At 38.1% G+C, this 23,717-nt stretch overlaps 1 protein-coding gene across 5 annotated transcripts in view; it reads right to left on the minus strand.

Annotated features, from left to right (window-relative positions):
- DNM3 (dynamin 3) overlaps positions 1 to 23,717 on the minus strand; it is a 579,215-nt gene that overhangs the window by 388,033 nt on the left and 167,465 nt on the right. The gene's annotated exons all lie outside the window — the stretch shown is intronic.

A 23,717-nucleotide genomic window follows, 5' to 3' on the forward strand; every position in this document is an offset into this window, starting at 1 on the left:
CGAAAGGTTTAACTAGATGTCTCTTTCAAGTCCAGAATTCTGGGAAGGAGAACAACTTCCAGATTCAGAAGAGGTTATGTAGAGTAGTATGTAAAGTAAAAAGTAATGTAATAAAATTCTTGTCCTCCAACTAAAAGGAAAATTTAAAATAATACATTAAGAGCTAAAAAATAATGTGTGATACTGTGTTTCAATTATGTTTCTCTTCAGTAAAGAATAGCCACAATGATGAGTACTGACAAGTCCTGACAAAGACCTAGAAAAAACATACAAGGCACTTCAAAAATCTGATTCTTATATATAGCATAGATCTAAGAGCACTGAGTCAAGGATTGGACTGTTTGGATTCAAGTCCCATCAGTTTCCCTTGTTAGCTCTGAGACATTAGTTTCCTCATCAGGTATAACCACATCAAAAAGGTAATCAGCACAGTTTACATTTGATGTCTGGGATAATATTAATAGCATCCCCTTTAACTCTCGAATGATTTCAAACAGAAGAATAAGTTACATGTTCACTCTAACTCATCAATAAAATGAGGAAATAACAAACCTATGTTTTAAAATTACATAATAGGACTCTGGTTTCTGGTCCACCAGGTAAGGGGCTTGGAAGTTGCCACTGTGTCCTAACAAGTGAACAACTGAAAAATTAACAACGCTCCTGAGATTCATCAGAGAAGTGAAGCCACAGAGCAAACCACTGTCCCCCAAATTTGGAGAGACAGATAGGTGAATACAGAGAATCACAACTTACTGGAGCAGAAACACAAAAGCAGAAAACTCTGTGGGAACCAGGGCCTAGGCAGAAAAACCTAAACTGTAATTGATGAATTGCTGGAAGCTCAGTGTGGGCAGTCTAAGAGTTAAAAACTCCAGGGGGACCCAGTCAGAGAGGGTACCCATACTTTTGTGAGTTTTGTTTCTAGGAGCTCAACCAGGTTCTCACAGTGACTATCTGAGAAAAATCTCCCTGTGCTTCAGACAGGGGGAGAAAGAAACAACTTGATTTAAAAATGAGTGAAAGACCTGAACAGATATCTCATCAAAGAAGATATACAGGTGGCAAGTATGAATATGAAAAGATGTTCCACATCATACACCATTAAGGAGTTGCAAATTAAAACAACAGTAAGATATCACTGCACACCTATTAGAATGGCCAAAATCCAAAACACTGACAATACCAAATGCAGGCAAGAATGGGGAGAATGTTAGCAACTCTCATTCACTGCTGGTGGGAATGTAAAATGGTACAGCCACTTTGGAAGATGGTTTGGGAGTTTCTTACAAAACTAAACATAATCTTACCATATGATTCAGTAATTGTACTCTTTCGTATTTACCCAAAGGAGCTGAAAACATGCCCATACAAAAACTTGCATACAGATGTTCATAGCAGCTTTACTTATAATTGCCAAACTTCAAAGCAACCAAGATGTCCATCAGTAGGTGAATGGATAAATGAACTGTGATACAACCAGACAATGGAATATTATTTAGTGCTAAAAAAAAAAATGAGCAATCAAACCATGAAAAAACATGGAGTAATCTTAAATTCATATTACTAAGTGAAAGAAGACAATCTGAAAAGGCTTTATGGTATATGATTCCAACAATATGACATTCTGGAAAAGGTAAAACTATGGAGACAATAAAAAGATTAGTGGATGCCAGCAATTAGTGGAGGCAGGAATGAAAAGGTGGGGCACAGAAGTTCTTAAGGCAGTGAAAACTATTCTGTATGATATTACAATCATGGATACATGTCATTATACGTTTGTCCAAACCCATAGGGTGTACACCACCAAGAGTGAACCCTAATGTCAACTCTGAACTTTGAGCATCAATGTAAGTTCATCAATTATAACAAATGTACCAGTCTAGTAGGGGATATTAATAGTTGGAGAGGTTATGCATGTATGGGGACAGGACATATATGGAAACTGTACCTTCTACTCAGTTTTTCTGTGAATATGTAAAATTGCTCTAAAAACTAAAGTCTATGAATTAAAGACAATTAAATAACATAACACATGTAAAGTATTTGGTACATAAAAACCACTCAATAAATGAAAATTGTGATCTCACCAATTTTGTTTTTCACCACTACTCCCACTCTATTCCAGTCCTAAGCTCCTGTCACACTCAGTAAGTTGTAGCTCTCCATGTGATCATGCATTCTTGCCTCTTCACCTTCACAATGCTATCTCTCTCAGTTTCAAATATTCTTCCCTCTCTTCTTTTTTTGGTTATTTCCTACTCATCCTTCAAAATACTTTATAGGCCTCTCCTGCAGGTGCTTAATCAGGCTCCCACAAGTGTAAGTTTGGAACCTTTTCTCTGCGACTTCAGAGCTCTCTGCATACACTGAAATCATAGTTCTTATATGACACTAGGGATCTGCTTATTTGTCTGTCTCATCCACTAAGCCATGATCTCTTCAAGAATAAAGACAACATCTAATCTATATATTCCAAGCAATTCATATAGGTGCCAAACACAGAGTGGGAACTCAATAAATGTTTATTTATCAAATGAATAAATGAGTAAAAAGCATGTTTACTTTTCTTAGGTTTAGACAAGAATTGAAATACAAATTCCAAAAAAGAAATATGATACCATTCTACCATGTTACCTAGGTTTGTTATCAATAGTGATTTTCCTATAAGAACACTGCCATTTCTTCCATTTATATAGGCAACTGAATTGTAAGTAGTGTGTTGTTTCATCTAATTAAGAAATGGGACAAAACCAAGCCATGAACCACATTAGCAGTTGCCAGAAAGCTAATCTGGAACACTGTGTTCACTGAAACGGCAGCAATGAAAAACAAAATCAATGAAGAATTAGTGTAAACATGTATACAGCAAAATTAAGAACAGACTTAGGAAATTAGATGTCCTTCAGTTAATGCATCTTTTTTGTTGTTGTTTTGGGCTTTGGTGGCATTTGAGTAGGGGGTGGTTTGAAGTAAATGCTGTTCTTTCTGTTTGGCAAAGATTATGGGATATTTTACTTCTGAAAGCAATCAGTGATGAATAGGAATAGTTTCATCTTTTTTTCTGTAAGTTTTCCATTAACATTATTTTCTTGTTATTTTCCAACAGTTCTGAAGAACACAGTTCTCATTTTCAAAGTCATCAGGTAATATTACTGCATGTGATACTAGTAAAATATTAAGTAAATAATAGAAAACATTAAAATTACTGTTGCTATGGTAACAGAGACTATCTTGCTCACAGATTTATACCCAGAATCTAGCGTAGTGCTTGAAAGATTTAATATTTGTGGAAGGAAGGTAGAGGAGAAAGAGAGGGCAAAGGGAGACAGGATATAAGAGAGGGAAAGGAAAAAGAATTACTCCAAAGATAAGAAAATTTAGGTATAGAGTGGTTCTTTCACTGAGAATCTATACTCCAAAACAGACTAAGGCATGAAGGAACAAAAGAGAAAGAATCCACATACAGTAGTTCCCACCCCCATCTGCAGTTTCACTTTCTATGATTTCATTTACCAGTGGTCAACTGTTGTCCAAAAATCTTAAATGAAAAATTCCAGAATTAAACACTTTATAAGTTTTAAATTGAGCACCATTCTGAGTAACGTGATGAAATCTCCGACAATCTTGCTCCATCACCCTGGATGTTAATCATCCCTTTGTCCAGCGTATCTACCCATTAGTTACCTAGTAGCCCTCTTGGTTATCAGATCGACTGTCACAGTATCTTAATGCTTGTGTTCAAGTAACCTTTATTTCACTTAATAATGATCCCAAAGCACAAGAGTAGTGATGAGAGCAATTTGGATATGCCAAAGAGAAGCTGTAAAGTGCTTCCTTTAAGTGAAAAGGCACAAGTTCTCGACTCAATAAGGAAAGAAAAAAATCATAAGCTGAGGTTGCAAAGATCAATGGTAAAAATCAGTCTTCTATTGAAACTGTGATGGAAAAAGCAATTCCTGCTACTTTTCCTGTCACACCTCGAATATGTGTGTATAGGGAAAAAACATAGAATATATAGGGTTTAGTACTTTCCATGGTTTCAGGCATCTCCTGGGGGTCTTGGAACATATACCCCATGTATTAGAGGGACTCCTGTATACTTAAATCTCCCTGCTTTTTCTCCACCAAAATCCACTTTCTTCCTCTTCCTTGGCACACAGCTTAACTATATTTTCAAATCTCCCTTACAATCAAGTTACAATCTCCCGTATAATCTGCCTGTACTGAGTTCTAGCCAGTGGAGGTGGGTGAAGTGATATGTGCTACTTCTAGGCTTGGTCTGTATAACTTCCCACATGTTCTCCTGCCAGCTCTTTCACCTTCCACTTGCTGGATCTAACCATAATAAGTCCCTAAGTCACTATGGGTGACAAATATAAGTATCTGGGCATCTATGAATGATGTCAAAGACAAGAAACACCACACTACCCCACACTACCCTGAAAATCAACTCAGCGTAGACATTTCTACTGTTTGCACCACTACATGTTTCAGTCTATTTATTACTGTATATCAGTACAAACAATGGTACTCTGAAGAAGAGAGCTGCCATAATGAAAACCTGGCTTAGCAAGATTAGGTAACAAGGAAACAAGTATTGCAACATGGAAAGATGAAGATTCATGTATACAGTAGCTGTGTATTTTGTAAACTTGCCGCATGTGATAAGTTGTAAGGCAGACAAAGTGCCTACTGAAAGGAGAAGCTATTGAAAAGTGCCTGGATGTTAATTTGTCTTGATTGTTCCTTGCTGCTTAAAGCAAGGTATTTAAGAAAGAGGTGAGTTCACAAAAGAAGTTTATCATTTTGTGAACGCACCTCTTTCTTAAATTTTGCAAGCAGAAATAGAAAGGATTAGAGAGAAACTAGAAATCTGGGTCTTTTAATGGTTGAAAAAGCCAACTGTTCTTGTAACTCAAAGAAGAAAATAGACTGAAAAGGTTCTGAGCAGCAAACATCCATTAAGAATTTCAGTTAAGCGGGCTTCCCTGGTGGCGCAGTGGTTGAGAATCCGCCTGCCGATGCAGGGGACACGGGTTCATGCTCCGGTATGGGAAGATCCCACATACCGCAGAGCAGCTGGGCCCGTGAGCCATGGCCGCTGAGCCTGTGCATCCGGAGCCTGTGCTCCACAACGGGAGAGGCCACAACAATGAGAGGCCCGCATACCACAAAAAAAAAAAAAAAAAAAGACCCGGCACAACCAAATAAACATGTAAATATTAAAAAAAAAAAAAAGTAAAACGAAAAATAATTAAATTGTACCACAAAATATACATATATAAAAAAAGAAAAAAAAAGAATTTCAGTTAAGCAAAGGAGCTCAGTAATTTCTCTTTCTAGCTTAAAAGCGTAATAGGGTTCAGACACACATTTCTGCTGTAAACTAGAAAACTGATAAAATATATAAAACAATTGTTTTCAGACATGAAATAATAGGTTGTACAGGACTATGATGCTTGAAAGAAGAGAAACAACAAAATAAGTCATACAATTATTCAATTACTACTTGGAGGCAATTTCTGGACAACAACGCAAGGAGGAAAAATCCAAAGAGATTCCAGCAGTCCTGCTTAGTTGAAGAGACATAGATTGGATTTCAAGGAGGCCAAGGCTGCTAGAATTTACAGGATCATGTGCCAGATAAAAGGGAGCTATGAATAGAAAGAGCTCTACAAATGTGCATAGGGGTCTCCCCCAGTCTTTGAATGCATGCATGCCTAAGGTAAAACTCCACAATGCTAGGCAAAAAACAACTTCCAGGGAGCACTAAACCAAACAATTCCCAGAGCTCATATGGAACTGGGAATCATTATGTCCCACCAGCCAGAGGGGAGAAACCTGTTGAATTAAAGATGCCAAAAGGATCGAACCTCAGTAAAGGTTACTGCAGACCCATCCTTTAAAGAAACATAAAAAGGCCCTCTCCACTATGTAAGAACACAGCAAGGCGGCCATCTGAATGCCAGGAAGAAAGCTTTTATCAGAAACCAACCCTGATGGCCCTCTGATTGGGGACTTGCAGCCTCCAGAACTGACCCCTTCCAGGAGGCCACATTACAGTGGATCATCCTGTCGCCTTGGGTTCTCTTGGCTGTGACAGTTTCTCAGGCTTTCCTTGTTTTTCAAGACCTTGACAGTTTGGAGGACGACTGGTAAATAGCTAACCGGGGCGGGGGCAGGTGATACCTTCAAGATGGTGGAGGACTAAGACATGGAGATCACCTTCCTGCCCACAAATACATCAAAAATACATCTACATATGGAACAACTCCTACAGAACAACTACTGAATGCTGACAGAAGACCTCAAGACCTCAAAAGGCAAGAAACTCCCCACATACCTGGGTAAGGCAAAAGAAAAAAGGAAAAACAGAGACAAAAGAATAGGGACAGGACCTGCACCTCTGGGAGAGAGCTGTGAAGGAGGAAAAGTTTCCACACACTAGGAAGCCCCTTCACTGACGGAGACAGGGAGTGGTGGGGGGAAGCTTCGGAGCCATGGAGGAGAGCGCAGCAACAGGGGTGCAGAGGGCAAGGCAGAGAGATTCCTGCACAGAGGATCAGTGCCGACCAGCACTCACCAGCCTGAGAGGTTTGTCTGCTCATCTACTGGAGCGGGGGTGTCTGGGAGTTGAGGCTTCAGCTTGGGAGTTCAGATGCCAGGGAGAGGACTAAGGTTGGCTGTGTGAACACAGCCTGAAGGGGGCTAGTGCACCACAGCTGGCCAGGAGGGAGTCCAGGAAAAAGTCTGGAATTGCCTAAAAGTCAAGAGACCATTGTTTTGGGGTCCGCAAGGAGAGGGGATTCAGAGTACCACCTAAATGAACTCCAGAGACGGGTACAAGTGGCAGCTACCAGGGTGGACACCAGAGACGGACATGCAATGCTAAGGCTGTTACTACAGCCACCAAGAACCCTGTGTGCAAGCACAGGTCACCATCCACGCCTCCCCTCCTGGGAGCCTGTGCAACCTGCCACTGCCAGGGTCCCATGATCCAGGGACAACATCCCTGGGAGAACACACAACACGCCTCAGGCTGCTGCAACGTCACGCTGGCCTCTGCCGCCACAGGCTCACCCTGCATTCCGTACTCCTCCCTCCTCCCCCGGCCTGAGTCAGCCAGAGCCCCCGAATCAGCTGCTACTTTAACCTCGTCCTGTCTGAGCGAAGAACAGATGCCCTCAGGCAACCTACACGCAGAGGCGGAGCCAAATCCAAAGCCGAACCCCAGGAGCTGTGCGAACAAAGAAGAGAAAGGGAAATCTCTCCCAGCAGCCTCAGGAGCAATGGATTAAATCTTCACAATCAACTTGATGTACCCTGCATCTCTGGAATACCTGAATAGACAACAAATCATCCCAAAATTTAGGTGGTGGACTTTGGAAGCAACTGTAGACTTCGGGTTTGCTTTCTTCATCTAATTTGCTTCTGGTTTTATGTTTATTTACTTTAATATTTAGAGTTTTTTACCATTGGTAGATTTGTTTATTGATTTGGTTGCTCTCTTCCTTTTTTTATATATAGATAAATATATAATTTTCCTTTTTCTCTTTTTGTGAGTGTGTATGTGTATGTTTCTTTGTGTGATTTTGTCTCTATAGCTGTGTTTTTACCACTTGTCCTAGGGTTCAGTCTCTCCATTTTTTTTTTCGTACAGTTTTTAGCACTTGTTATGATTGGTGAATTTGTTTTTTGGTTTGGTTGCTCTCTTCTTTCTTTCTTTTATTACTTTTTAAATTTTTAAATTACTAATAATATTATTTATTTTAGTAAATTTTTAATTTTATTTTTTCCTTTCTTTCTTTCTTTCTTTCTTTCTTTTATTTTCACCCTTTTCTTCTAAGCCATGTGGCTGACAAGGTCTTGGTGCTCCAGCTGGTGTCAGGCCTGAGCTTCTGAGGTAGGAGAGCTGAGATCAGGACATTGGACCACGAGAGGACTCCCAGCCCCATGTAATATCAAATGGCGAAAGCTCTCCCAGAGGTCTCCAGCTCAATGCTAAGACCCAGCTCTGCTCAATGACCAGCAAGCTACAGTGCTGAACACCCTATGCCAAACAACTAGCAAGAAAGGAATACAACCCCACCCATTAGCAGAGAGGCTGTCTAAAATCATAATAAGGTCACAGACATCCCAAAACACACCACCAGAGGTGGTCCTGCCCACCAGAAATACAAGATCCACCCTCATCCACCAGAATACAGGTACCAGTCCCCTCTACCAGGAAGTCTACATAACCCACTGAACTAACCTTACCCACTGGGGGAAGACACCAAAAACAATGGGAACTACGAACCAGCAGCCTATGAAAAGGTGACCCCAAACACAGTAAGTTAAGCAAAATGAGAAGACAGAGAAACATACAGCAGATGAAGAAGCAAGGTAAAAACCCACCAGAACAAACAAATGAAGACGAAATAGGCAGTTTACTTGAAAAAGAATTCAGAGAAATGATAGTAAAGATGATCCAAAATCTTTGAAATAGAATGGAGAAAATACAAGAAACATTTAACAAAGGCCTAGAACTAAAGAGCAAACAAACAATGATGAACAACACAATAAATGAAATTTAAAATTCTCTCGAAGGAATCAATAGCAGAATAACTGAGGCAGAAGAATGGATAAGTGACCTGGAAGATAAAATAGTGGAAATTACTACAGAGCAGAATAAAGAAAAAAGAATGAAAAGAATTGAGGACAGTCTCAGAGACTTCTGGAACAACATTTAACACATCAACATTCAAACTATAGGGGGCCCAGTGAGGGGATGAAAGTGAGGGATGGAAAAAGGTATTCCATGTGAATGGAAATCAAAAGAGAGCTGGAGTAGAAATTCTCATATCACACAAAATAGACTTTAAAATAAAGGCTATTACACAAGACAATGAAGGACACTACATAATGACCAAGGGATAATCCAAGAAGAAGATATAACAATTGCAAATATATATGCACCCAACATAGGAGCACCTCAATACATAAGGCAAATGTTAATAGCCATAAAAGGGGAAATCAACAGTAACAAAATAATAGTAGGGAACTTTAACAGCACACTTTCACCAATGACAGATCACACAAATGAAAATAAATAAGGAAACAGAAGTTTTAAATGACACATTAAACAAGATGGACTTAATAAGGAAACAGAAGCTTTAAATAATACATTAAACAAGATGGACTTAATTGATATTTATAGGACATTCCATCCCAAAACAACAGAATACACTTTCTTCTACAGTCCTCATGGAACATTCTCCAGGAGAGATCATATCCTGGGTCACAAATCAAGCACTGGTAAATTTAATAATACTGATATCATAACAAGTATCTTTTCCGACCACAATGCTATGAGACTAGATATCAATTACAGTAAAAAAATCTGTAAAAAATACAAACACATGGAGGCTAAACTATACACTACTAAATAAGCAAGAGATCACTAAAGAAATAAAGAGGAAATTTAAAAATACCAAGAAACAAATGACAATGAACACATGATGACCCAAAACCTATGGGATGCAGAAAAAGCAGTTCTAAGAGGGAAGTATATAGCAATACAATCCTACCTCAAGAAACAAGAAACATCTCAAATAAACAACAAAACCTTACACCTAAAGCAATTAGAGAAAGAAGAACAAAAAACAACCCAAAGTTCACAGAAGGAAAGAAATCATAAAATCAGATCAGAAATAAATGAAAAAGAAAATAAAAAAAACGATAGCAAAGATCAATAGAACTAAAAGCCAGTTCTTTGAGAAGATAAACAAAATTGATAAACTGTTAGCCAGACTCATGAAGAAAAAAAGGGAGAAAACTCAAATGAATAGAATTAGAAATGAAAATGGAGAAGTAACAACTGAAACAGCAAAAATACAAAGGATCATGAGAGATTACTACAAGCAATATATGACAATAAAATGGACAACCTGGAAGAAATGGACAAATTCTTAGAAAAGCAAAACCTTCCGAGACTGAACCAGGAAGAAACAGAAAATATAAACAGACCAATCACAAGCATTTAAGTTGAAAATGTGATTAAAAATCTTCAAACAAACAAAAGTCCAGGACCAGATGGCTTCACAGAAGAATTCTAGCAAACATTTACAGAAGAGCTAACACCTATCCTTCTCAAACTCTTCCAAACTATACCAGAGGGAGGAACCCTCCCAAACTCATTCTACGAGGCCACCATCACCCTGATTCCAAAACCAGACAAAGATGTCACAAAGAAAGAAAACTACAGCCCAATGTCACTAATAAATATAAATGTAAAAATCCTCAACAAAATACTAGCAAAGAGAATCCAACAGCACATTAAAAGGATCATACACCTTGATGAAGGCGGGATTATCCCAGGAATGCAAGGATTCTTCAATATATGCAAATCAATCAATGTGATACACCATATTGACAAATTGAAGGAGAAAAACCATATGATCATCTCAATAGATGCAGAAAAAGCTTTCAACAAAATTCAGCACCAATTTATCATAAAAACCCTCCAGAAAGTAGTCAGAGAGGGAACTCACCTCAACATAATAAAGGCCATATATGACAAACACACAGCCAACATCATTCTCAATACTGAAAAACTGAAACCATTTTCTCTAAGATCAGGAGCAAGACAAGGTTGTCCACTCTCACCACTATTTTCAACATAGCTTTGGAAGTTTTAGCCACAGCAATCAGAGAAGAAAAAGAAATAAAAGGAATCCAAATAGGAAAAGAAGAAGTAAGGCCATCACTATTTTCAGATGACATGATACTATACACAGAGAATCCTAAAGATGCTACCAGAAAACTTCTAGAGCTAATCAATGAATTTGGGAAAGTAGCAGGAGACAAAATTAATGCACAGAAATCTCTTGCATTCCTATACACTTATGATGAAAAATCTGAAAGAGAAATTAAGGAAACATTCCCATTTACCACGGCAACATAAAGAATAAAATACCTAGGAATAAACCTACCTAAGGAGACAAAAGAACTGTATGTAGAAAACTGTGACACTGATGGAAGAAATTAAATATGATACAAACAGATGGAGAGATATACCATGTTCTTGGATTGGAAGAATCAACATTGTGAAAATGACTATACTACCCAAAGCAATCTACAGATTCAATGCAATCCCTATCAAACTACCAATGGCATTTTTTACAAAACTAGAACAAAAAATGTCACAATTTGTATGGAAATACAAAAGACCCTGAATAGCCAAAGGAAACTTAACGGAGCTGGAGGAATCAGGCTCCCTGACTTCAGACTATATTAAAAGCTACAGTAATCAAGACAGTATGGTACTGGCACAAAAACAGAAGTATAGATCAATGGAACAGGGTAGAAAGCCCAGAGATAAACCCACGCACCTATGGTCACCTTATCTTTGATAAAAGAGGCAAGAATATACAATGGAGAAAAGACAGCCTCTTCAATAAGTGGTGCTGGGAAAACTGGACAGCTACATGTAAAAGAATGAAATTAGAACACTCCCTAACACCATACACAAAAATAAACTCAAAATGGATTAAAGACCTAAATGTAAGGCCAGACACTATAAAACTCTTAGAGGAAAACATAGGAAGAACACTCTTTGACATAAATCACAGCAAGATCTTTTTGATCCACCTTCTAGAGTAATGGAAATAAAACCAAAAATTAACAAATGGGACCTAATGAAACTTCAAAGCTTTTGTACAGCAAAGGAAACCATAAACAAGATGAAAACACAACCCTCAGAATGGGAGAAAATATTTGCAAATGAAGCAACTGACAAAGGATTAATCTCCAAAATATGCAAGCAGCTCATGCAGCTCAATATTAAAAAAGCAAACAACCCAGTCCAAAAATGGGCAGAAGACCTAAATAAACATTTCTCCAAAGATGATATACAGATTGCCAACAAACCCATGAAAGGATGCTCAACATCACTCATCATTAGAGAAATGCAAATCAAAACTACAATGAGGTATCACCTCATACCAGTCAGAATGGCCATCATCAAAAAGTCTATAAACAACAAATGCTAGAGAGGGTGTGGAGAAAAGGGAACCCTCTTGCACTGTTGGTGGAAATGTAAATGGATACAGCCACTATGGAGAACAGTATGGAGGTTCCTTAAAAAAACTAAAAATAGGATTACCATATGATCCAGCAACCCCACTACTGGGCACATACCCAGAGAAAACCATAATTCAAAAAGACACATGCACCCCACTGTTCATTGCAGCACTATTTACAATTGCCAGGTCATTGAAGCAACCTGAATGCCCATCAACAGAGGAATGGATAAAGAAGATGTGGTACATATATACAATAGAATATTACTCAGCCATAAAAAGGAACAAAATTGGGTCATTTGTTGAGACTTGGTTGGTTCTAGAGACTGTCATACAGAGTGCAGTAAATCAGAAAGTAAAAAACAAATATCGTATATTAACGCATATATGTGTAAACTAGAAAAATAGTACAGATGAACTGGTTTGCAGGGCAGAAATTGAGACACAGATGTGGAGAACAAACGTATGGACACCAAGCGGGGAAAACCGCAGTGGGGTGGGGATGGTGGTGTGCTGAATTGGGATTGACATGTACACACTGATGTGTATTAAATTGATGACTAATAAGAACCTGCTGTATAAAAAATTAAAAATTAAAAAGAGAAAAATGATCCAGCTACATTTTTTAGATTTATATTAGTTGTGACTTTATAATGTAATAGTAGAATATTGAGACATTTACAATTAGCTTGCTTTTGAATGTTAGTTATGTATGTGCTTCGTGTATTTGATTTTGTCCTAGTTTTACTTTTTTTTTTATTGCATCTTTTCCTACTGGGTCAAAAGTTAATTGGTGCCTTAGTTAACACCATTTGGATTAAGCTTTTCTGAATAGTAAAAAGAATTTTTTTTAAACCTGAAACTACAAAACTTCTAGAAGAAAACATAGGACAAAAATCTTTGCACACTTGGATTAGGCAAAGATTTCTTAGGATAAAAAAAATGTGGATCATATTTTTTTTTTTTTTTTTTTTTTTTGTGGTACGCGGTCCTCTCACTGCTGTGGCCTCTCCCGTTGCGGAGCACAAGCTCCGGACGCGCAGGCTCAGCGGCCATGGCCCATAGGCCCAGCCGCTCCGCGGCATGTGGGATCTTCCCGGACCGGGGCACGAACCCGCGTCCCCTGCATCGGCAGGTGGACTCGCAACCACTGCGCCACCAGGGAAGCCCGTGGATCATATTTTAAAAATTAAAATTATACATCACAAAAATTAAAACTTGTTCTTTAAAAGATATAGAAAGGATATAGACTGAGAGAAAATATTTGCATTACATAATAAAATATTTGCATCAGCATTTTTATTAAGCTTCAGAACTTAATACTAAGAAGACAGTTTAAAATAGGCAGACACTTTACAAATGACCTATTAGGACATGAAATGATGCTAAACACCATGAGTCATAAAGGAAATGCAAATCAATACCACTACACAGACATTACAATGACTACACTTAAAATAGAACTAATAATACCAAGTGCTGGTGAGCATGTGGAGCACCTGAAGCACTCACATATTGCTGCTGGGAATAAAATTTGTAGTGGTTTCTTAAAAATATTAAACATACACTTACCCAGCAATTCCACTTTTTTAAATTGAAGTATAATTAATTTACAATGTGTTAATTTCTGCTGTAATTAACAGCAAAGTGATTCAGTTATATATATGTATACACTCCTTTTTAATATTCTTTTCCATTATGGTTTATCACAGGATATTGAATACAGTTCCCTGTGCTATAAAGTAGGACCTTGTTGTTTATCCATTCTATATATAATACCTTAGAAATGCTAACCCCAACCTCCCACTCCCCCCCTCCCTCAACCCCCTGCCCCTCAGCAACCACAAGTCTGTTATGTCTGTGAGTCTGTCTCTGTTTCGTAGATAGGTTCATTTGTGTCATATTTTAGATTCCACATATAAGTGATATCATATGGTATTTGTCTTTCTCCTTCTGACTTACTTCACTTAGTATGATAATCTCTAGGTCCATCCATGTTGCTGTAAATGGCATTATTTCATTTTTTTAATGGCTGAGTAGTATTCCATTGCACATATGTACCACGTCTTCTTTATGCATTCAGCTGTCGATGGACATTTAGGTTGTTTCCTTGTCTTGGCTATTGTGAATAGTCCACTAATTCCACTCTTATTTTCCCAAGTGAAATGAAAACATATAAAACTTGTACATAAATTTCTATGGCAGCTTTATCTGTTATCACCCAAAACTGGAGAAAACTAAAGTTCCATCAACAGGTAAATGAATCAACAAAATGTGGCATAGCCACACAGTGAAATACTATTCACCAATTTAAAAGAATGAACTAAAACATGCAGCAGCATGGATGAATCTCAAAAACGTTATGCTGAGCAGAAGTACCCAGGCACCAAGAGTACTTACTGGATGATTCCATTTACATAGAACTCTAAAGGCAAATTAACAGATGGCAACAAAAAGCAGATCAGTGGTCTCCTGGCACCAGGACTAGGAGACCAGTGTGGGACTGACTAGAAAGGAACACAAGGGAACTTTTATAGGTGATGGAAATGTTCTTTATCTTGGTTGTAATGGTAGTTGCATGAGTGTATATGTTCATCAAAACTCATCAGACTTTACACTTAAAATACATACCTCCCTACCCAAGCCAATAGTCTCAGGTAGCCTGAAGATAACCGTAATAAGTTGAAAGAGAGAGAAGACGGGTGGGGAATGAGTATTGGTGGCAAGGAAACAAACAAAAAAAAAGATTTAAGATCTTTTAAGATCTATGTCTAGGAAAAAGTTTTTGGTGTAGTTGTTTGTACATAGAATTAACTAGAAGCAGATAGTTAAGGCTTAATGAATTTTTTAAGAAATTGTATTCCCAAAGAAACAAAAAGCCTGCCCTGAAAAAGCCTTTGATAGTTTGAGTCTTAAAACCTTTATGACCCCAAGATTTTACAAGTAGACAACAGGGTGTGAAAGCTATGCATTTCCAGAGAAGGTTATAATCCCTCATTTCCACTTCAGATATGTCTTAGAGGATAATGCACAAGGATGAAACTCCCAGAAGGTGGAGCCCCAGGAGAACAATGGACAGCTGACAAGGGTGTTCCTCCCAGAAAGTACACTTAGGATTTAATCAATAAACTTCTTTCACTGCAGCCTAGGAAGTCTTCACAATGCCTGCCCAGTAAGACTCCATCATTGTTGTAGACCTGGGACTGTTATATATTTCCCACTCTTACCTTTCTCATACAGGGGTTTTAACTGCAGACAGTAACTAATAATGCTCCACCCATAGCCCTCAGCAAACTATTTGAAATCCTGAACAGAGAGCTCAGACTGCTGACTACAAAATGGTCAGGTGCAAAACACCATCCAGGGACTCTGTTGGCAATAGCATGGAAACACTTTTAACTGAAGTTCTAGTTGGTTAACTTGGAACTAGTTGATAGTACCAGATCTCTTTTAATGTTATCCTTCACTCCCAAATCAAATCCAAGCTTCTCAGGTCATCTGTCCTTCATCTGAACAGGAATTTCTCCTACAGCAAAAGTTTCTATTAAGTCCATCAGCTCCACTGGGACCTACTAAATAGGGAACATGATTTTCATTATATAGATCACTATAGGCACCATCACCAGAAACTGTGTTTCACACACACACACACCCATGAACACAACTGTATAGGTAATCCAACTGGCTATGGCTTTGTGCATCATCATGGGTTATAAAGGTGACAACACATGAATGTGTAAGAAGCATTAGACAAGTGATAATGTTGGCAACCCTAAGAAGAGACAAGCAAGAAGGAAGTAGAAAGCAAGGGTAAACTTTGCTGAGTGAGACTTCAGTTTAACAGCTATAAACTTCCTGAAAATACAGCAACTATTGGCTTTTATCACAGAAATTCCTGCAGGAAAAATAACTTTCTTAGTCTGAAACTCAACAGCCACAAACCTACTTTCTAACCAATGAAGTATGTTAATTTTATGTAGTACTTTTACAGGGTTTATTAAGTGCCAGGCACTTTTCTAAATACTATGCAGATATTAATTCATTTAATTTCATAACAATCTTAAAAGGAAGGTAGTATTATTATCCCCATTTTACAGATGAGGAAACTGAGGTATGTAAAGATTAAGAAATTTGCCCAAGATCACACAGCTAGTAAGTGGTAGAGCCAGGATTCAAGCCCAGGCAGTTTGGCTCCAAAGTTTGTGCTATTAACCACTAAGCTGTACTGTTTTAAAATGTAATTTTTATATGTCTTATGCTTTTATTGTGTATTTTCTTTATTAAGGCAACATTTCTTAAGAATGTTTCCTGGTTATTTCAGCAGAACAGCTTGTACTTTCATTTCAACATGCTTCCCGCTTCCTCCCCTTGCTGCCTTTCTGCCAATCATTTGCACTATGCCACCTGGAACTGTCTTTATTGTCACCATATTACTCCAACACACTCATGCTCTGGTCTAAACAATAGCTCTCACCTCCTTGCCTTCATCTAGTTCTTTCCTTCATGCCCCTCTGCTGGAAGAAAAGAGAATGAAGGTTAATGTTCCTACTCCTCAGTTCTGTTCCAAACCAAAATCTTCCACCTTCATATAAAATATTGCTTTGGAGCCTTACACCATCTGGTTATAGCACCCTCTGTCCCTCCTTGTTGCCATCATCTACCAAATGCCCAGACACCCATCTGCAACACTCAGGCACAAACGCACACACACAGACACACCCTCTTTATTGCAGGTTTCAGCATCAGGGTCTTCTTCACCACTCTTAGTTCCACCATTATCCAGGCAGCATCAATGTGTGTGAGGATGATGTATTCATTTCTCTTCATGTATTTAGTTTCTTGAACTCTTCTATTCAATGATTTTCACCTGCATGTCATTTTAGCAATTTCCTTCCATGATCACATCCTGGACATTTATTATCTGGACTTGTTCCAATTGTAAATTATAAACTCTAATATTCTAGTCTCTAACCACAAACTCCTATTCTTCCAATTTCTTTACTCACCTACTATGAATAATGCACTGATATTCTTCAGTCTTATCTGGAACCTCATCCCTGAACCATCCCATTTTCCCCAAAACTTATGGGTCCTTTTTGGCTTCCCTTTCTTCCCTTCCTCCAAGGATTTCACAGTTCATCTTTCTAACTGTTATTTTTCCAATATCCTCAACTCTTTTGCCTTCCATCCAATGGATCCCGCAGAATTCTGACCCAAAAGCAATCCAAGTATTTGCCTCTCAAAATCCTTCGCTGCTGGGCTTCCCTGGCGGCACAGTGGTTGAGAGTCCGCCTGCCGATGCAGGGGACGCGGGTTCGTGCCCCAATCCGGGAAGATCCCACATGCCGCGGAGCGGCTAGGCCCATGAGCCATGGCCGCTGAGCCTGCACGTCTGGAGCCTGTGCTCCGCAACGGGAGAGCCCACAACAGTGAGAGGCCCGCGTACTGCAAAAAAAAAAAAAAAAAAAATCCTTCGCTGCTGAGTGTTCCTGGGAATCATAAAATCCTGAAGCCTTGGTGCAGATGGCTCTGGCCTCAATGGAGTCCTTCAATGTTGCCCACTTTCTCCTTCTCTCTTTCCCCACAGTGGCTGTCCAAAATACCTTTCTCCTCAAACATCTTACACAACTCCCTTCTCTCCTATCCTCCTTACTGTTCCCCCACCCCCACCCTGACTCCCAGTTCCTTCTCAGCCTATAGCCTTGCTTCTTACTTAAGAAAAAAAAACCTATGTCAATAGGCAATAAATTCTTCAAATGCCTCTCCAGATATCTACAGATGAACCTCTATCTGCATGTACTAAATTTCTTACTTCACTCTTGTCTCTGGAAGAAATAATTCTCCTTCTATTCAAGGATCATAACAAGCACTCAAGAAATGTTAGATGAAGAACAGAGAGAAGAAAAAGGAAAGGAAGATAGAGCTGGAGGGAAGGAGAGAGATTCTGAAAGCCATGGAAAATGAGGGTCTTATAGAAATTTAGAAGAGTTTTGTTTTGTTTTAATGATATTTTTATTTATACTGTCAACGAAATAAATATATAGATCTGGTTTGGACAGATATTCTGGAGATGGATTATAGAATATGCTTCTATCTACGTTAATGGGAATGTTAGAAGCTTATGGTAATATCAGAATTCATGAGTAAGATTTAATTGCGTAGGTAACTATTACTTGTGTTTTAAATATCTTTGAATTTTGAAACAAGAAACACATGAGAATACAATTATTCTATAATGCTAAAGTCACTTTAATTAAACGCTTCCACTCTAAATAGCAATGCAACACTATACATATATCAATATAAATAGAAGTCTTAAGAAAGATTCAGATCAGTAATATGCAATTTAGGGAACAAGAGAATATGTCTTATTTCTTTCTTATATATAATTTTAGTCTTTCTAATAAATAGTGTTTCTTTTTCACATTTAAATTTCTACATTCAAACGCCACAAAAGGAAATTTTAGACTTGTTCAAGCAACGTCTTTACAGTGACCCCCGGTGGCAAAAGGAATGAACGTGTCAGTTTTAGTAATCCACATCTTAGTGGCCTTTTGTACTGATACAATCTTGATGACAATAACAAGTTCCATTTTAATAGAACATCATTCACTGTTACCAACGTCTTCACGTTTTTCTCTTTTATTCCTGTTTTTTAAAAGAATTAAATTTATTTATTTATTTATATCCATATTCAAGTTCTAAATCTATTCTCTTTCTCTCTTTCACGGTGAATTTCATAATCAAGGTATTTTATTTTTCCCAACAAAAATAGCATATCAGGAAGTACACACTTTTGTAAAAAATCTTTTTTAAGCCTATTAAGATGAATTTTTTTGTTGTCATGTTTCCAATGCTAAGAGTCAACATACTTTTTATGACATACATAAATCTAGATGTGATTTATATATGACATATAAATCTAGATATAATCTTAAATATAATTCTAAGACTCCACATACTTTTTAAAGCTCAAATGGAAGTTCTTCTCTACACTTGGGCAAGCCTATTTATCAATCTTCAGATGAACTACTCTCTTTGCAAAGAGGCTGATTTCTAACATAAGATTTAACAAACTTATTCGAATTGTATACATAGGAAACTCTGAAATTCAAGTACAAATGTAAAATAGCAATATGAATTTGAAATATGCATCTGTAATTCTCAGGCTTCAGAGTATAATATTATGATGATATATTCCATACACCTCCTATCAAAGTTCTGATCACACAGGATTGTAAGGTCATGTATATCTGTAGTCCCTGCTTTCTTTAGAGCAGATATCTAATGTATTCCTTGTTCAAGCTTAGTACATAGTAGATGTTTAATTTAAAAGAATGATTGATTGAACAGAAAGAATGTAAAACAACTTTTTCAAAAACCAGAAATATTTTGGTTTTAGCCTTTGTTCCTAGCATTTCCTCCATTTGAAAAAAAAAAAAAAAAGCTAATTGATTTTAAGAGTCGCACTCATGCTAAAAATAAGCTCAAAAACATATCCCTTAAGAAGTCAAAACATGCCTTGTATGAGTTAACACACTAGGTTATTTCTTCTTAAAGAATCAGATAGCTTCACAAATATTACTTGATTCAATTAATATCAGGTAGGGTTTGCACTCTTAATTACTTAATATCTACAGTCGACCCTCCGTATCTGCTGATGCAAAACCTGCAGGTGAGGAGGGTGAACTGTATTCATTGCATTATGCCATTTTATAGAAGGAACTTGAACATCCATGGATTTTGGTATCTGCAGGGCCTCTTGGAATCAATCCCCCAGGGGCACTGAGGTACAACTGTATTAATTGTTTTTAATATGGTCAAATATTTAAGTTAAGAATTTCAAGGTAAAATGAGAGAATCCAATTAGGAAAAAAGAATAGCTGCAGAGAAAGAGACACTGACTGGAAAATAGTTTTTCTCCATGGATTGTTCTTACATTTGCATTTTATAAACATATTCATCATATTTTGAATGCTGACTTAACACCTGGATGCTTGAAGCTTCTGTTTAACTTAACAGCACCTCCAGCACCTCCATGACCAGATAGAAAAGTAAAGTGCTTTGGCAACTGCTAAGTGTTGCTAAAGGTCATTGAGTATCAGCTTACATCACCTATGAACTAACTTTTTCCAGATTGAATACGGAGACTTGTGGAAAGGCAAAACCTTGAGGAGGTAGGTTGGACACATCTCCACAAAACAAATAAGGAAGTCTGCCTCCAGTCTCCTGGTAAATTCTCACCAAATCACAAATTTCATCTCAAGAGAAGATGATGCCCTCTTTCCCAGCCAGAGGTCTAACACTCCTCTTGGAGTGTTTTTTATACTTCCGGAAGACCTCTGGTCATGCTAGATCTAGAAATGAAATTTGTTTGCTGTGAAATAAATCACCATGAAAGGAACTTCCAGACACATTTGCCTCCCTAGTGAGGCCTTTAAACACCCCTCTATTGTAGACAAGAAGCTTGATGGGTAATGCTAAAATACTGCTGTGACTAGAAGATAAAAGGCAAAGTGAGAGTCTTCATGGGTAATGAACTCATGCTCAATTAATAAATCAATACCACTGCTGTGACTGACTCTTCTGCTTTTATACAGAAAACGTGAGTGCCTCTTTGGGATGAACTGCTCAATGAGGGTATAACAGTATCTATAAAACCCAAAGATACTAGTGTCACTTCTAGTCATGTTGAACAGCAGTGTAAACATGGCGTCTTTATTATATGACCATTAGAACCTATCAGGATAGGTGGATACTACACCATCATAAATAAACTCAATATGTTGAAAGCTATCTCTCCAGCAATCAATCTAACCAGCTAACCTCATCTGTATCCATATCCTCTGCCTTTTGTACTCTTAAAATGGAGAACAATCTAATTCTCTTCTCTCTATGGCAAGGACTCCCACAGGTGCCCCATGTAACATTCCCACTCCCCTTAATCAAGGATTTTTCTCATATATTTATCCTGTCTTTATCCTGCTTCTCTTATATTTATCCCATCTCTATTCTTCTTTAACAATTTTCTCTCTCTTCTGGTCCATTCTCATCAACACACAAACATGGTATGAATATCGCCCATCCTTCAAAAACGTTCTCTAATCTTAAACAACTAGTGTCCCATTTTTCTGCTTCCCTCTACTGTGAATCCTGAGAAAGCTGTCTGTATTCTGTCTCCACTTCCTCACATCCAAGTCTCCTTTGAACCTTCTCCTAGGAGACTTTCCTACCAAACCCTTCTTATCAAGGTCAGCAATGACTTTCATGTACCAAATCCAAAGGTCAATTCTCTACCCTCATCTCCATTACATGAAAATATAAAAGTCTGGTTTAGACACAAAAGTTGAAAGTAATGATGACTTAGACAGAGTTAAAGGCTGCTTTCCTTCTGTTTACAATTGAATCTTCCGGGAAGCAGTGGAAGGAATTCATGGGCTCAGAATACAAGCAACTGAATGGATGCAGCTTCCCAGCACTTCCTGGTTTACTCACAGAGAATTACTATAAGTCTGAAGCTGAATACAAGCTGTGAGGACTGGGGAAACTGCCAAGTCAGAGGGGCAAAGAAATATAGATTCACTGCCTTTTATGCCATTAGGTTGGGTGCACCACTTCACTACAATGTAAGGGAAATGCCACCTTCCCATAGATACCAGCTCCTGTGTTTCATTTCTTACTGTTATTGGGCTTCCTTACAATGCCTGAGCAGTAGAATCGGCCTTGACCTACCAAATCACCCTCTTGATCTCTCAGCAGCATTTGACACAGCCCATGACAACTCCCTTTTTGAAATCCTCTTTTCCCATGGCTTCAGGAATACCATACTCACTTGTGTTTCTACCACTTCTCAGTCACCTTTGCTTTTTCTCCTCCCCTTCACCACTACTAAAATACTGGAGAGCCCCAGTGCTACTTCCTTGGCCTTCCTTCTCTTCTTTATCTACATTCATCTACATGCTCTCATCTCAACTAGTCTCAAGGAGTTAGATATTACCTGAATTAGTTCCCTAAGGATGTCACAACAAATTACCACAAACTGGTGGTTTGCTCCAATATCTGCCTCCATCTTGGCATGGCCTTCTTTGTGTCCCTCTCAAATCTCCCTCTCTCTTCTACAAAGACACTAGTCATTGGATTTAGGAAGTGCCATAAATCCAGGAATATCTCATCTCAAGATTCTTAACCTAATTACATCTGCAAAGACTCTATTTCCAAATAAGGACACATTCACAGGTTATCAGGGGTTAGAACTTAGATATATCTTTTGGGGGGATATAATCCAACTCAGTATACCACCTCTAGGCTGATATCTCCCAGATTCATAACTCCAGCTTGAAACTCTCCCTTGAATTCCAGTCTCTAGCACCACTACTTAGGTGACTAATAAACATCTCAAATTTTATATGTCCAAAAGGGAACACTTGATTCCCCCAACCATGTTTCTCTCCTAGTATTCCCAATCCCAGTAAATGGCATCACCATTAAAACCCTTGGAGTCAACTTTGACTCCTTTCTTTTACTCACAGCAAGCCATCAGTAAACTATCAGCTCTACTTTCAAAATATATCTTGAGTCTGACAGCTTCGCTTCTTCCCTCTGTACTATTACTCTCTTATTCTAAGCCACATCATCCCTCTCCCCACTGGACCTCTTTGAAGGAGTAATCCAACTGATCTCCTTGTTTATACTCATGCCCCTCTTTTAGTTATTTCTTCTCACAGCATCCAGACTGACCTATGAAAACATAAATCAGATCTTGTCTCTCTACACTCAAAATGCTCCAGCAGCTGCTCATCACACTGCGAACAAAATACAAAGTCTCTGTCATGGCCTAGAAGACCCCAGTTGATCTGGGCCCGCCTACCTCTCTGATTGCAGAAAGTACTTCTCTTCCTCTCACTGAGCTCCATCCTCGATGGCCTCCTTGCTGTTCCTTAACAGGTCAAGCCAGTTCTCCCAGTCCTTTGGGCTTGCTGTCCCCTTTACCTGGAATGCTGCACCCCCAGATATTCACAGGGCTTGTTCCCTCACTTAACAGTTCTCTGCTCATATGCTGCTTCCATGGACCATAACTCTCTCTTCCCTTATACTATTTTATTTTTCTTCATAGCACTTATCACTACTGGACATTAAAATAATCATTTATCAGACATCTTGGCTGTTTCCCCCATTAGAATGTGAATTGTGTAAGGCCAAGATTTGCTTTGTTCCACTGTATTCATGCTGCTCAAAGTGGTGTCCAGCATATATTAGTTGCTCATTAACTACTTGTTGAATAAATGAACAAGCAACTATAATGATTTTTTTAAATTAGTTAAAGCAATGTAGCCATATTGAAAACTGATATGAAAAGTAAAAATCACATTAAACCAGTTGAAGATAATATTCACTGAGTGCTTTTGGGAAATAATGAAGAAGCATGCAGGTGAGAATGTAAACATGAACTCTTCCAAACCAATTCTTTAGCCAGCATTTATAATATTTCCTCTAAAAGTTCAATCCTTAAGTTTGTCAATGAGTCTGTTTCTTATACGGATTGATAGAGATATTCTAAAAAATCTCTGCCTTAAAGAGAAGAATTATGAAGCAAAACCTAATTCAACATAACTTTAACAATGCTTCACCATGTTTAGTACCATAAAACTACTT

The sequence above is a fragment of the Kogia breviceps genome, chromosome 1 (assembly GCF_026419965.1).
Source record: "Kogia breviceps isolate mKogBre1 chromosome 1, mKogBre1 haplotype 1, whole genome shotgun sequence".
Lineage (NCBI taxonomy): Eukaryota > Metazoa > Chordata > Mammalia > Artiodactyla > Physeteridae > Kogia > Kogia breviceps.